This window comes from Pseudochaenichthys georgianus, chromosome 3, assembly GCF_902827115.2.
Source record: "Pseudochaenichthys georgianus chromosome 3, fPseGeo1.2, whole genome shotgun sequence".
In the NCBI taxonomy this organism is placed as follows: Eukaryota; Metazoa; Chordata; class Actinopteri; order Perciformes; family Channichthyidae; genus Pseudochaenichthys; species Pseudochaenichthys georgianus.
In genome coordinates, this window is record NC_047505.1 from 30,175,041 (window position 1) to 30,190,280 (window position 15,240).

Sequence of the window (15,240 nt, forward strand, 5' to 3'; positions counted from 1 at the left end):
TGGAGAGGGGACTCCAGAGGGGACTAGAGGAGAGACTAGAGGAGGGACTAGAGAAGGGAACTTGAGAGGGGACTCGAGAGGCGAACTAGAGAGGGGACTCGAGGAGGGACTAGAGGAGGGACCAGTGGAGGGACTAAAGGAGGGAACTGGAGAGGGGACTCCAGAGGGGACTAGAGGAGGGACTAGAGGAGGGACTAGAGAAGGGAACTTGAGAGGGGACTCGAGAGGCGAACTAGAGAGGGGACTCGAGGAGGGACTAAAGGAGCGACCAGAGGAGGGACTAAAGGAGCGACCAGAGGAGGGACTAAAGGAGGGAACTCGAGAGGGAACTTGAGGGGGTACTGGAGATGGGACTGTGGCAGCTGGGGCCACATCTGGGTCTGGCACCAAGGCTGCTGGGACCGGGATTGGGGCCGGAATTGAAGCCAGAATCCTGGCTGAAAGGTCCGGTTCTGGAGCCGGAAACATGGCTGTAAAGTCCGGTTCCGGAGCAGGGACCGTGGCAGCTGGGACCGGCACTGGAGCCGGAACCATGGCTGCAGGGCAGGGAACCGGAACACGGATCCATGGCTGTGTGGGGTGGTACTGGAGCACGGTACCATGGCTATGTGGGATGGTACTGGGGCACGGAACCATGGCTGCTGGGGCCAGAACTGGGTCCGTAACCATGGCTGCTGGGGGCTGAACTGGTTCTGGAACCCTGACTCTTTGGGCTCGTGCTGCCAACCTGGCCTTGCGACCCCTTCCTTTAGGAGCCGTTTGGAGGCTCCGTGGACCTCCAAAGGCCAGACGAGTACCAGCGAATGGCTCCTGGACAGTAGCAAACACTGGGTGAGAAGCAGGGGCTGACGCCAGACGGACCACAACAATGCGTGTGGTATCAAAACAGGAGTTGGGAGACCTGGGTCTGTCAGGATCGGGAAAACAAATTGTGAGGTAATCCAAAAGCCTGGCAGGTAAGAATTTCACCAAACTTTGATTCCTCAGTGTAAGGTGGACTGCTTCTGCCAGAGCAGCATCTCGCTGCTGAACCCTGACCGCTCCTATCCATTGATCAGAGCAGGTAGCCAAAGAAAACGTAAAATCCAATAATTCCTGCTCAAAAGGATCTGCTGGGCCCATATTTAAGGTTGGGTTGTAATGTTACGGTGTGTGAAGCAGGTAGGACCCAAACGCAGATTAACGTACAAATAATTCCTTTATTTCAAGGCTATGCTGACAAATACAGAACAGAACACTCACCGAGGACAAGCCAATACACAAGACAACCCGACAAAGAGAGACAGAAAACACACAACGTAAATACACCCAGAACTAATCACATAAACACGAGACAGGTGAGGAGGGAGGAGAAAACACATAGGTACCAGGTGAACACAATTGGGTAATCAGAGAGGGAAACCGACAGAAAGCAAACAGGCAGGAAACGGGGGTGAACACTTTACAAAATAAAATAGGAAACCCAAAGATAGAAAAGGACACGAAAAATACTAACACAGACAAATCCTAACAAGACGATCACTACGTGACAAAAGTTTTCAAAACCGTGGCTACTGAAATCAATCTTACTAACTGCTGTCTGTGCAATTTACTCCGCGCGAGTTGGCAGACTTTATTTTGCTTACTTTAACATAATTTTTCATGTTGGGGCTAAGCCATTTCTTGGTATGGGTGTAGCCTACCCCAGCCATACCCAGTGATGTACCTGAACGCGTTCAATGAACGATCGTTCATGAACGCGTTCATATTTTGGGCGAACGTGAACTGAACGTACTGTATTTCCGCTAGATGAACGTAATTGAGAACGCGTTCATTCTCAGCGCTGTATAACGGCGTTCAAAAGTACGTTCATTCTCAGCACTGTATTATAACGGCGTTCAAAAGTGTGCCAGATTGCATATGCCTTTCAGCCGAAAACCCAGTTAAAACACACGGTAAACAGGCTTCAAAATAATCTGGCAACAGCAAGCTGCCTGTGACGCGTACGCGCCTGTCATCCCTGGCTGTCGCACTAAAATATAAATATACTAAATATATCAGACTCCTCACAACAAACAATGTGGAACCGCGGAACCGGCGAGCATTGAATGAATGAATGAATTAATTAGTATGGACGAAGCCGAGAGCAGCTGCAGCAGCACTCGCTCAGAGTGAGACTCTACGGCAGTGGTGGGGAACCTCCGGCCTCCGTCCGTATACGGCCCGCGAGAAAATTTGGTACGGCCCTCGAGGTAATTTATAAACACACGCAAAAAATAAAAAAATGAAAGAAATCTAGACCGCAAACAAATTAAACAAGCTAGTGCCTGTTTTTCCTGGCCACGGTCAGGGTCCTTGAACACAACACGAGCCTAACGTGTCATCACGTGGTATATGTCTCGACTGACAGGGGTGCAGTTCTGACGGAGAGCACCAGAACGCCACTCCAGCACTTCAGAAATTGCAGTACCGATAAGTCCATACACATGCCGCAGTTTCTGCGTGTCTGTGTCTTTAGTTGAAAGCCCAGTGGCGATCTGCTCATCTGTCATACAGTCAATAACTTTGTTGTTATCATTAGCATCTGGTTAGCTAGCTATGCTAACGAATATAAGAAGCTTTGTCTACAACCAGTGAGGTAAAGGCACATCTTTATATGATCATTATAGTTATAAAAAAAACAAGAGAATAAAGTAAACAGGTATAAAATACTATATGACAGTTATTAATAAAGAAGAATACAGTTTCAAAGGGGAGTGATTTGTCAAATATCCATAAATTAAAAGAAAATCTGCTTACAGTTGTGTTTGGGTGTTGAGAGATGTGTCCATAGATCTCCTAATGTTGCTCTCATAGTGCAACAAATCTTGCCAGGGGAGCATGCCCCCCGGACCCCCCTAGAGGAGGTTAGGTCCCCCCCACTTAAATCATGTTCACATGGATAGGAAACTAAATACATTTGCACACATCTTGTGTCCATATCTTTCTGTTTTGGTGGTCACGCCACACCCTGCACGTGCATGCATACGCGAGTCGTGGTGAGATATCTGGATTAAGAGGTTGCTTTTTCTTTGCACAGAATGAAATGAATGGGCTGTGATTTTAGTTTTTTTAAGCAGAGGTCAATAACTTGTACGGCCCTCTGAGGATATTGTAAACATTGAAATGGCCCATTAACATCGTACAGGAGACAAATAATAGCTCGCAGCAACGTATTGAAAAAATAACTATGAACTATAAATTAGTTCATTTTTGAAACCATGAACTTTAGTTCAACATTTTGAATTATGAACTATGAACTGAACTAGTTCATTTTAAAATGTGTGAACTGTGAACTGAACTAGTTCATGTAGAAAGTGAACATTCCCAACACTGGCCATACCCTGGCGCTGCCACTGGTGGCACGTATGGGGCGGGCCATTCTGCACATGTGTTAAATGCGTTAAATATTTTAACGCAATTAATTCAAAAAATGTATTACTGCCGTTAACGCGATAATTTTGACAGCACTACTAATAATAAAAATAATGAAATTCAATAACATGCTTTAACCACTAGGTGTCCCTTTATATCAGCTGTGCACCTTTATGGTGTAAATACAGCCTATCTACCAATTGGATCAAATATAAAAGTCAGCCGAATTAGTGTTGATACTGCAAGGAGACGTATTGTGTGAAAAGAAATGTAAGCTGTTGTTTAATGGCTGATATATTTATGATCCACGTCACGTTTTCAGTTCCTCATGTTTGTCTAGAAGTCTTCTCATCAGGGCTCTATAAATACAGAACTACGGCAGATATGTAATATTTAATGCAGCCGAACCGTGTATTACAATGCCGTTATGTGATGACTTTCAAAGAGAAAAGCAAGCACACTCGGAATAATGTATTATTTTATTCTTTAATTTTTTTTTCGGTCTGTTTCCGGTATTTGTTAATGACGATGTGCTCTGAGATGTGAGACTGGAATTGCACAGGGGAAAATAACATATCTTTAGATGCGGATTTTATTAAACTAATACGTTTGCGCTGTGGACCAACACTATACATTGATGGGGAAGGGGGTAGCAATAAAGATAACACAATTAAACAGTTACACAACATAACAGAAATAATATCGATAGCAGCGTCCCTAGCAACCACCTTGGTGACAATGAAAACGTTCTATGGACGCAATTTCCTGAAGTAATCTTCGTAATAACTAGCAAACTAAAGATCATGTACATCCACTGCACACATAATCTGAAATAACAACTCATATTTCTCGCATCAAATGACATCAAAACGCATTTTAATGGCCAAACTAACTTTAAAATAGGCATTTTCCACCGAGAATAAAACGAAGTTCGGCAATGTTTTTTTTTTCTGCAGGGAGAAATTTGAAGATCAGGTGACAGACACCAGCCATTGGAATGAATGGTGAAAAAAACGGGGGTTGTCAAACAGAGCATATGGTGTAGTCCAAACGATAGCTGGGGATTCTGGGTAGTGTGTTCTGCCATCCTTTACTCCGGAAAAAATATTTGTTTCTCCGAATCGAAGGGGAAAAATACAAAAGCATTGCACACAATTTAAACCAATCAATGTTGTGTAATTAACAAGGATAATCTGGTGTTTTTTAATCGATGAGTAGTGCAGATATCATTGTAAAATCAATCGATAGTAAGGGGAATACTTACTTCCGGGTGTACAAGTCTCCGTTATCCAATGGGAATGGACGCTCACATTGCCTTTAAGGGCAGCCGACACAAACGAATGCCGTGCTTCCATGAGCGTCAAATCCTGCCACAGATGGGAATACATTGCAATCAGTTGAAAGCTATTTGCGTCCTTTTATGAAGCTGAAGGAGCCTAGGAGCGTCACAACTGCACGCCACGGACACTGACCAAACGTCGCTCCTGGACGATTATGGAGTGAGAGTGTGTTGTCTGTGAAGTCGAGAATTATTCTGTTAACAGGGAGAGATTTGTCCCCCCACCAATTACAGCAGCCTAACTTTCAAAAATTATATTTTTCACAGTTGTGCCACTTCACAAAGCAGCCTGGCAGGATATAAAGATTCCGAGAAATCAACTATGTCGATTTTAAAAGCTCCTGCAGGGGGAAAGAGACGTGAGTCACTGCAGTCACTCAGACCACTGCAGCCAAAAGATGACTTCTCTCCAGTGGAAAAGGAACAGCACGCTAAGATGTTAACTTGTGTACCGTTGTTATTTGGTCATTAAATTGAGTAATGTCACTTCAGTTTGTCTGCTAGATAAATTAACACACGTACATAAAGTCGTAACATGTTTGTGTTCAATTTCTTCAATTTTCAGAGGCCAGTCTCGTAACGTTATGATCGCAGAAGGCAAAGCACCTGCAACATGACAGTCTGGATTATCTCGTGCTCTAGCCTGGAGCTGTCTCCTCTGACTAAGCGCACTGCGCTGCTTCTGATTCATCCAACATGCACTCTTGCAATCATATGTAAAGAAGGTGGGAACAAAGCGAACAAACACCTATTTCTCATTTTATTATTTATTTACATGGTTAGCTATTTAAACCCTTGGCAACATGAAGGAATTCATAGTTTTTAAAGTCAAGAAAGACATTATATTTAAATGTCAAAAAACATGTAATTGTTATAAATGTAGTGGTGGGGAGAATTAAAGGAAATCAGAACAATGGTTGGGAAATATGTCCACCGTCCCTTATATTTCCCATGGTGGGAGGACATGACCTATTGTTACATGCTTAGTTGAGTATGTATCTTTGAAGTGAAATTAGGTTGTGCTTGCATTGGGATGGTACAGTAAAACAGAAGGAGTAAAGCTATAATGCGCTGCTGTTGAAAAAGGGAAAGATAATCAACAATTTCACTATGTTATTACTTTATTACCTGTAGAGGCGCTACTCCCTTGGTGATACTTGTTTTGTTTGGTGTCATTAGTATATGCACAATGCAATCTAGTAATTATAAGCAGGCCCCAACGACAAGGCTCCACAAGCAGAGAACTTAGCTTTCTTGGTCAATATATAAAACACTGAGGATGCTTGCGCAGGAAGGCGGACCGAAGAGCCGTACAAAAATAAGAAATCAATGTTCTTAACAAAAAGCGAGCTTTAATTCACAAAAAACTGATAAAAAAGAAAAACTGAGAAAAACTAAACATTTAAAAACCGGAGGAGGTACAGTATAGGATCAGGAAAAAACAGACAGGACAAAACATAGGAATGACAACGAACAGAGAACAGAAGACAAGACTAAATACACACAAGACTAATCACAAGACAAGATACAGCTGGGGAGGGGAGCTGAACCACAGGAAAGGAGGAAAGAAAGGACAAGGAGAAAATACATTTCAAAATAAAACAACTAAAATCATGACAGTTTTATATGCTTTGTGTGCAACATATAATCACCAATTGTTATATCTCCCCAAGGGCAGAGTCAGTAACTTTAATTAAAGCAGGTATAAAACATTTGTTTTGCAAGTGGAAACAATTAAAAACTTTCTATACAGTTGTCAAGCTGTCGAGAAATCTTCTTCTGGAAATCTCAAATATTTGCACAACCTACATTTTAATGGTGTATTAAGGTGACTTGGAAAACGTGTTCTCTTATAAGTTCAAACACAGTATAAACTATAAGGATTTTTTTTTAAATATTCTTTAATGGCTAATGTCTGCATCATACTTGCTTTAGTGTTTTAGACACCCAAAAATGCCATTTTCTGCTTATAGTATGCCGTATCACCTATATGAAGAGAAAATGTTTTATTTAAATATCTAGTATTCCATCAAAAAGGAATAATAATTTGTCTTTTTAAGCTTTATAAAACATAATAAACCATTTTTATTTATTTATTTTTATTTTATTCTCAGTGTCTTTGTGAAGGAAATATATCCTTTATCTCTTTTCAAGATGGTTTCACACAGTGTACCAAATGTCAGACTTACATTTCCGATTTCTAACTCTTTTGAGGGATCTTTCTCAATAATGGCTTTTCAGATTCTTAACATAATGCATTCCCACAGGGTAGGATGTGCGTAAGCCAAAGAAAAGACTGTACGGTAGAAGGTTTTAAAGAAAACCAATGTTCCTTACTGTATGTAAATTCTCACATAACTTAAAGGCTTTATAAGAGAAGGGAACCATTTTATGGCCAGTACATTTTCCCATTATGATCTACAATATTCAGAGTCTCTGAACGTCTTTGACTACAAGTCTCTACTTTTCAGATTACCCATACGTAAGACTGTCTTCAAGGCCCTTTTGGACAGATTGCAGCCTTTTAAACCATTATGTTTACTTTTGATGTTAATGTTAACAAAAGTGCCCACCTCCATACTTGGACACCTACACATACATTGCCGAGGTAAAACTGTACTGGTAGCTGTGTGTGCAGTACATTAAACCCCTTTTTTACCATGCACGAAGGAATGTATTTTCAGTAGGGGGGGTGTCCTGGCATGTGCAGGACAGTTTATGTCGATAGAAGTTGTATGGTTGTAATAAACAACTTGCTGAAAATAATACTATATTATGAAACAGATGATCAAGAATATTTAAACCGGAAGCAAGCTCACGGCTGGTGACCAATCTGTAAAACCGAAAGTAACTTTAACAGGCTTAACACTGTTTTTCCACATGTCATATATACTACGTCTCATTTTTAAGATACTTTAGATGTCCATTCTGTCCCGGCTCAGAATCAGAACGGTGTTCTCCCCTAGGTTGTTTTTAAATCCTACCTGAATAAGTAAATAATGGTTAGTTGTGCAAGGTGGATGAACCCACTAATTGGACACGCCCCTATAGGAAGTAATATGATGAGGATGTTTTTAATGTTAAAGTCTTCTTTTTTATTTGCGTAATTACAAAATATACAATATATGCACTTGTTCAGAATCAAAGTTACCTAATGTGACCTGCAGGCATGAGAGAATGCCAGATACATGGAAATGTCTTGTCAGTGTAAAGGGTTGGAAATGGACTGTGGACAGAACAATTGGACACTCTCCTGCCTCACTAATGGGCTGCTTTGAGGCACAGAAAGCATGTTTTCAGCTCACCATGGCAACTCACAATGTGATTGTTTGGCTCACCTCAATTGCTCTATTTGCAATTGTTCCTTTTGCACTAAACATGGCCATGTATTTCATGTCATTATCAATCAGTGCAATAGTTTGAATAGAGTTGTAACATCAATAGGTACATTAAATGCCATTAACTGCTTGTCAAAGTGTCTTTCTCAATGTAACAAAATCCAAGTTATGTGATAAGAATTTATAACACATTTCTGGCAACTCTGTAGCTGTGCTTTAACATCTACAGTAGTTTGTTAACTGGCCCCTATTTATTTACTATTGAGCTGACTATTGTAATAACACTTAACCATATCTCTGATTAATAATATATGTGTGTGGTTCAGTGGGACTATGTGTTCATGCACACATTTGATTTAAAATCAACCCTAGAAACATGGTAATTAGCAATATGATCATGATGTTTTGCTTATGGAACTAAATACACTGTATATACTGTTTCAGTGTTGGCCCGGGCCGTACTCATTTGCGGATGTTCAAACATGTCAGGCCTGCTGATCATTACACTGCGCCAGCCTTCTGTATGACAAAACCACGAGACGGATTCATTTATAAAAAATACAGACATAGGCCATAGAATCATCTTATTTCCTTCAAGCATCATTTAATTCCACCACACACAGAAATATTTACTTTTTGTTTCCCAAGTGGTCCAATGTGATTCCTAACAATACACATAGGTAACTGTAGATGTATTCAATACGCTATAACTGTTAATCGCATTATACATAGAGATGTCAATTGGGGTGAATAACAATGTACTTTTATAACTATTTTGAGCCTTGACAGGCAGCCCCTCTACAGTCTGAAGGTATTTACTGACAATCAAAAGCAAGTTAAGCACCAGTAACTGCACACTGCAAACAACACATGTTGTTATTGAATCAAAGCTTAACAGTAACTAGCTTGCAAGGTAAGAAGACTTGATGGCACAATGTATATTTTTTAGGGGTGTAACGGTTCACAGAAGTCACGGTTCGGTTCGTACCTCGGTTTGGGGGTCACCGTTCGGTACGGGTTCGGTACAACAAGAAAAAGCAAAAAAAAGTCCCACATGCATAATTCCAGGTTTGTTGTTATTTATTTTTGAACAGTAGTGCAAGTTTCAGTTTAAAAATAAGGAACTCTGACATTTTGAATAATTAACTGTATTAAACAGTTAAAAACAAACCACAAACAGTACCACACACACTCAGATGGCCATATTATCTATAATGGCTGATGTCAAACAAAAAGGTTTCATCAAGCTGTAAAACTAAAAAGAATGTCTTGAAAATATTACATCATAAATAATAAGAAAGTGTTTCAAGAGCGCATAGTTGTTGAAAAACATATGCCAAAAGCTTCCGTTATTTATGTTGGTCTCACCGCTTTCATGTCAATAGGCTCTGTGCACAAGATGGCGTCTATCAACTTCCGGCGGCTGGGTGTGCGGCTGAGTACTTCCGGTTTGAGTATTGCAGCATCTGATATTTAATAAGTGTGTTACATTTGAAAAAGGCAGAAAGTCTTGTTGCAATTTCCAGATATTAAAAGAGGTCCATTGAGTTCCTCTGGTAATTATCAAATAGTAGCAGTTAAGTGAATACTGTTCAAACAATACCTATGTTTGTGTTTTATATTGATTTATCTGTTTCATCCTTTCATAAATGTGAGGACTAAAATGGCGGTAGACCAAGGGCTGTTAAAGGAATGGTATGCTCATGACACTCATTTTTTAAAAATTATCATCCGATAAAACAGACCAGTCTCTGCCAGTCTCTCTCTTTTTTTTTTTAATCCGATGACATTATCAGTGATTTTAAACTGATTATATACCGAAATAACATCAACACTGTGGGCGCCGCCATTTCCCGGACGTGACGTAATCCATGCGTTTGGTTTTCGAAGACACGTTGATCTCCATGTTATTTACTGTAGTTTCTCTATTCAAATATGCCTCACTGTATCGCGAAATATTGCCATAATTCGGATAGGAACAATCCACGGAATGCTCGGTTCCATCTGTTGCCAAAAGGTAAGCATAAGAAGTACATTCGGAGGCAGTGGCTAGCGAAATGTGGCCGGCCTGAACCGAGAGATTTACAGGCTCATGTATGCAGCGAACATTTCACATTTCCGGACGACTACTCTGAGAGTATGATCAAACATAACATGGGATTTAAAGAACAACCATTACTCAATGGAGATGCAGTACCATCGGTCTTTCTGGTGTCATCACCGACCAGGACACCAGTTCGGCCAGTAGAGAAATCGCCCTCTGCAAGTGTGAAGCGACGGAGGAGCAGAAGTAGTGCTCGGAGTAAGAATAAGGTATGTTATAGCGCATTTCCATTGCAGCGGCTAGCCCCGTTTTAACGTCCAGGCCAGGACAGTTTTTGGTGGCCTTTCCATATAGCGTAGTACCGGCTAGTGTGTATTTCCCCCCAGTTTTTCCGGCCCCATAAAATCGTGATTCTATGGCCAGGGACAACGAAGCTGAGTATGCTAAACTAGAGAGGGAATCGCTAGCAAGGGTGGTACTACATGCATACATATAGTATCTTATATCATCTTCCCATTATACACACATGCATTTCCAAACATTTGGACTACCTATGTTGCAAATGTATGTATTATCTTTTCAATTTACACACGGCATCTATTGCACGTCTGTCCGTCCTGGGAGAGGGATCCCTCCTCTGTTGCTCTCCCTGAGGTTTCTCCCATGTTCCCTTTAAACTGTGGGTTTTCTTCGGAAGTTTTTCCTTGTACGATGTGAGGGTCTAAGGACAGAGGGTCTAAGGACAGTGGGTGTCGTATTGTCATACTGATATGTATGGATGAATTCCCCCATCCAATCTCTTCACATTGGTCAAAACTTGTTCCTCTGCTGACGAGTCCGAACTGAAATACCCCACCATGTTTCCGTGTGTTGACAAAGTGAACGCATGGATGACGTCACGACCATCACGTGACTACTGAAAATGGCAAACATGGCGGCGGCCAGACGGAATATACAGGTCTTGATAAAAAAGAGCTATAAAATCATTATTTACCGGGGAATATCGCTGATTTCTTCAGGGTATGGTTTAAACATAACGTTTCACTAAATACTGAAGTTTTGATTAATTATCTAATGAGTGGACCATTCCTTTAAGGGTTTTATTGCTGTGGGGGAGCTGGAACAAGACCCCACTGTGGTCTCTGGAATGTGATGGGGGGATGTGTATATGTGTGGAGGCTGCAGAGGCTGCAGAAATAGGAGACAGTGAGGGTCAGAGGTGTTTGTTTGAGATGACTGGAAAAGACAACCAGTTGTCCTTAAACTCCACCCCTTCCTGTATCATTGGTATGAAAGCCTATCCAGCTTTCTGTTCTGCCTCTCTCTCCTCGCGCCGCTTGGACTGGAACGTCGTGGCGGCCCGTGGGCAGGGGCCAGGGGTGGGCCCACTTCTGACATTATGCATATGAAATGATATGGTCTTGTATGGTAATGTAATGATTGTATTGCATTGTATATTACCATTAAAGTGGATTATTGTTTAACGGTTAATTGTATGCTCTGGATTTCCTTCCTGTAAGATTTTCAGCTTGTTTAGCGACGCGCGGAGATTTGAAAATGCGGACTAGTTATCCAATCAAATCTCCTAACAAATGGTGACCCGACGTTTCTGAATAAACAGAGCTGTGGAAGGATTCAGACGACCAGACTGGGTCGGGAACAAACACTTTTAGACACCTCAGACAATCGCAGAGCCCTGCAGCTACAAATAAGGTAAACAAAACTGTAGGATTGTCTGTAGGCGTTTCAGAGTGTTTTTGAAGTTTAAATGGAATATACAATGCATATTTTTACTATGTTAGGAAAGTTATATAAAACACGTGAACGTTGATCGCAAGGTAAACAAAGAGTCCTGCGTGACGAGATATGAAGCTGTTTGGCGTGGATCTTAGGTAGTTTATTCCTGAGTGGCGTGGAGACGGTGCAGTTCGTGGGCTGTGAGGTGAAATTCCTACACGACGAAACCTGGACACTCGATATATATCAGATCGAGTCGCCGTTTAAAACTGAGGTTCAATAGCAGACTGACGCCATAAGCTGAAGTGCCATCGTTTGCTATTTGTTCAAGTAATTTGAAAGGCTGACGTAAACATAACGTTGATCGCAAGGTAGACAGAGAGTCCTGCGTGAGGACATATGAAGCACGTTATCAAGCTAGACAAACTGTACGGGGAATACATCTGTGTGATTTGTACCTGAATAACCTGTGTGAGCGTTTGTCTGTGGTAATCAGACATTCGCTCAGAAGAGTGAAGCTCATTTGTGCTCTGCTGCTGCCATCTAGTGGCTGAAAGGGGGGGAAGCACGTTAATTAAGTCAGATAAATAAAAGCGAAGTCAATATATTGCGTCAGAATAGTAAAGACAATTCTGAAATTCCAGGGAGTTATCGGGAGCAATGGGAACAGATTAAGAGATTGATTTTAAGTGGAATCAAACAGGGGGATAAAGAAAAGGCTTGTATATTTAAATAAATAAGCTGTCTGTAGGTTGTCATTGTTGATTAGTACAGACCTTGTTTTATGTTGGTAAATGTAATGGTACAAAAGCAAGCTATTCATCACAATTGTATTTTTAGGTTATGAATAAAACAAAAAGTAGTAGCCTAAGTGATAAGCAGAAGGGTTTTTGGACGCTTCTCAGTAAAGACAGGGGTGCTTATGCCCGCTTCGGTTTTCAATGTCCGCCATCACGTTAGAGGATTGGTGGCATTTTCAGTTCATTGCTTGCTTCCACACGCCTTCCCCCTCCTTGTCTCTTTCACGACTATAGTTAATGCATTAGAACGATTGTCAACTTGCCGTGTTTCTAGAAATCGGACTCGCTGTTCCGGAACGGCCTTTCAAAATAAAAGCCAAAGGCCGCTGTTTGCCAGAGATGCCTTCACAATAAAACAGTAATTTGCTTAACAATATATTTAACTTATATTACGTCCTTAAATATTGATTTTAATTCATTACAGATCTAACCTGCTTGTAACACAACTTAGATAAACAATTTCAAGTGGTTAAAGGGGGTTTCCTGTCTGGCTCATTTGATTTAGAACTGAAGTAAGGGAGAATAGTGTTTTATGAGTCATTCCTCATGGTTTCTAAAGATAAATCATCAGTTTGTCTGGACTTTGATATAGAGATAGGATCATGGTGGAGAAGGAAGACCTTTTTTGGTTTCAAATTAAAGAAGATTTTAAAGATGAAGTAAGCAGGACTTCAACTGGCCAAAAGAGATTTTAAAGTTTAATATTTTGGTTAGCAAACAAGACATCTGATTATTATGTCACACATGATAATCTTGTTATAGAAACTAGCTTAAAATATTGGAGAAAATATGTAGATGTTCTTTCGTAGTGTGTGGAATATGTGATGCTGGAAAGATGTACGTTTTTCAATGTATAGGAGAAAATGGTTTCCTGAAAGAGTTATGTTGGGTAAATATGTAGCAATGGATGAAACAATTTTTAGACTGAGTTTTTGTAATATCATTAGTAGACATCAATTAGGTTGTTTAGATAGCATTTAACAATTAAGACAGATAGTATGATTACAAAGAGTCAGAGTGGAAAGGGTTGGATTTATTTAACCTCAGTGTGGTAGATTTTTTATAGGTAATGCGTCCCGAGACCTGGACTCCCCCTCTGAGTTAGAAAAGGCTACGATCCCGACCCTCCAAACAGACAAAAGACCTAACCCAACAGGAGACTCCTCCTTCTCCATCGAACAGACAGAGAACCAGAGCTGAAACAACAACAACAAGACTGCAGCCAGAACTATCTCCACCTGTGGCATCCAGAACCAAACAGCATGCTGACAGGCAGAGATCTACGCTCATCAGTCCCTCAGACGGGACCATGAAGTTCCAAGCTGAGCCACGACATTTAGCACAAGAGCAAAGTGTGGGACATGAGAGCAGCATCCGCCCTCCATAAAAACAGCAGGGAGACTGTAAAGGAGGAGATTAAATGCAAAGCAGTGCAAGAACATTGGCATGATGGGGGCTGCAGATGTAACTGGGCCAATGGCTGCCTAAAAGAGTTACAGCGGATGCAGTTACAGCTGATGGACTGAAGAGAACACAGAATCAGAGGAGTTGGCATGGTCGATTAGAAGTGAGGAGGCCGGGGTCACGGCTTGAGAAAACCAGAGGAGGAGAAGAGGAGAAAAGGAGAACGGGAATGAGTGAGTTTACACATAAACACACTTATTCACAAAACGCACATTTAAAGCATAAATACGTAAAGACAGAAAGATTTATTAAATTAAAAATAGCAGTAAACTATTAGAGTAAAATGAGAACACACTGAGGGTTAAAGGGGGCCACATGACAGAGTACAACCATATTCTTCAATCTTTTCATCATGTTAACAAAATATTCTTTGACATTTTTTATTCACGTGTGAATAAAGTAGTGGGATAGTTTTAGGAACCACTCTATAAGACAAATCTTTATCTGTATGGATAATGTTAAAGGGAGAGCTGGTGCCAAGCCAGATATAGTATTCCAATCTAAATAATTGATTTCACCATTGTAGCATAGTTATTACCATAGGAAATATGAAATGACTTCTGTTTTTAAATCCTTGATAAAGGAGGGAGTAATTGTTGCATGTTCGGACATCCAGGGTTCCACACACTGCTAAAGAGTTTAACATTGATTTTTAGGTGGACCAGAATTGAAGACGTGTGGTTGTTATACCATTGTTATCGTGAACAAAAGATAAATATAAATAAGTGAAGATAAGAAGATGTATTGACCATAAATTAGTCAATTGGTAAATAAAAATAGCGGAAAAGAGGAGAACTATTAAAGTGAAGTGGAAAATCAGTCTAAAACACACTGATAGGAAAGGGGGGGGGCATGAAGGAAGTATGCACTGGACTTTTTATTCGTGTGTGAATTTGGTAGTGTTTTAATTTGTTTCAGTATTGATCAGTTCAAAGGGAGAGTTTTATTAACAGCTCTATAAGATCAGATAAATATTTATTTATATAGGTCATGTTGAAGGGAAAGCTGGTTCTAAACAAAATGTAGTATTTCAATTTGAGGTACTGGTTTCATGTTCAGACACCCAGAGTTCCACGCACTGTTAAAGAGGGTAACATTGTTCTTTAAGTGCACCAGAATTGAAGA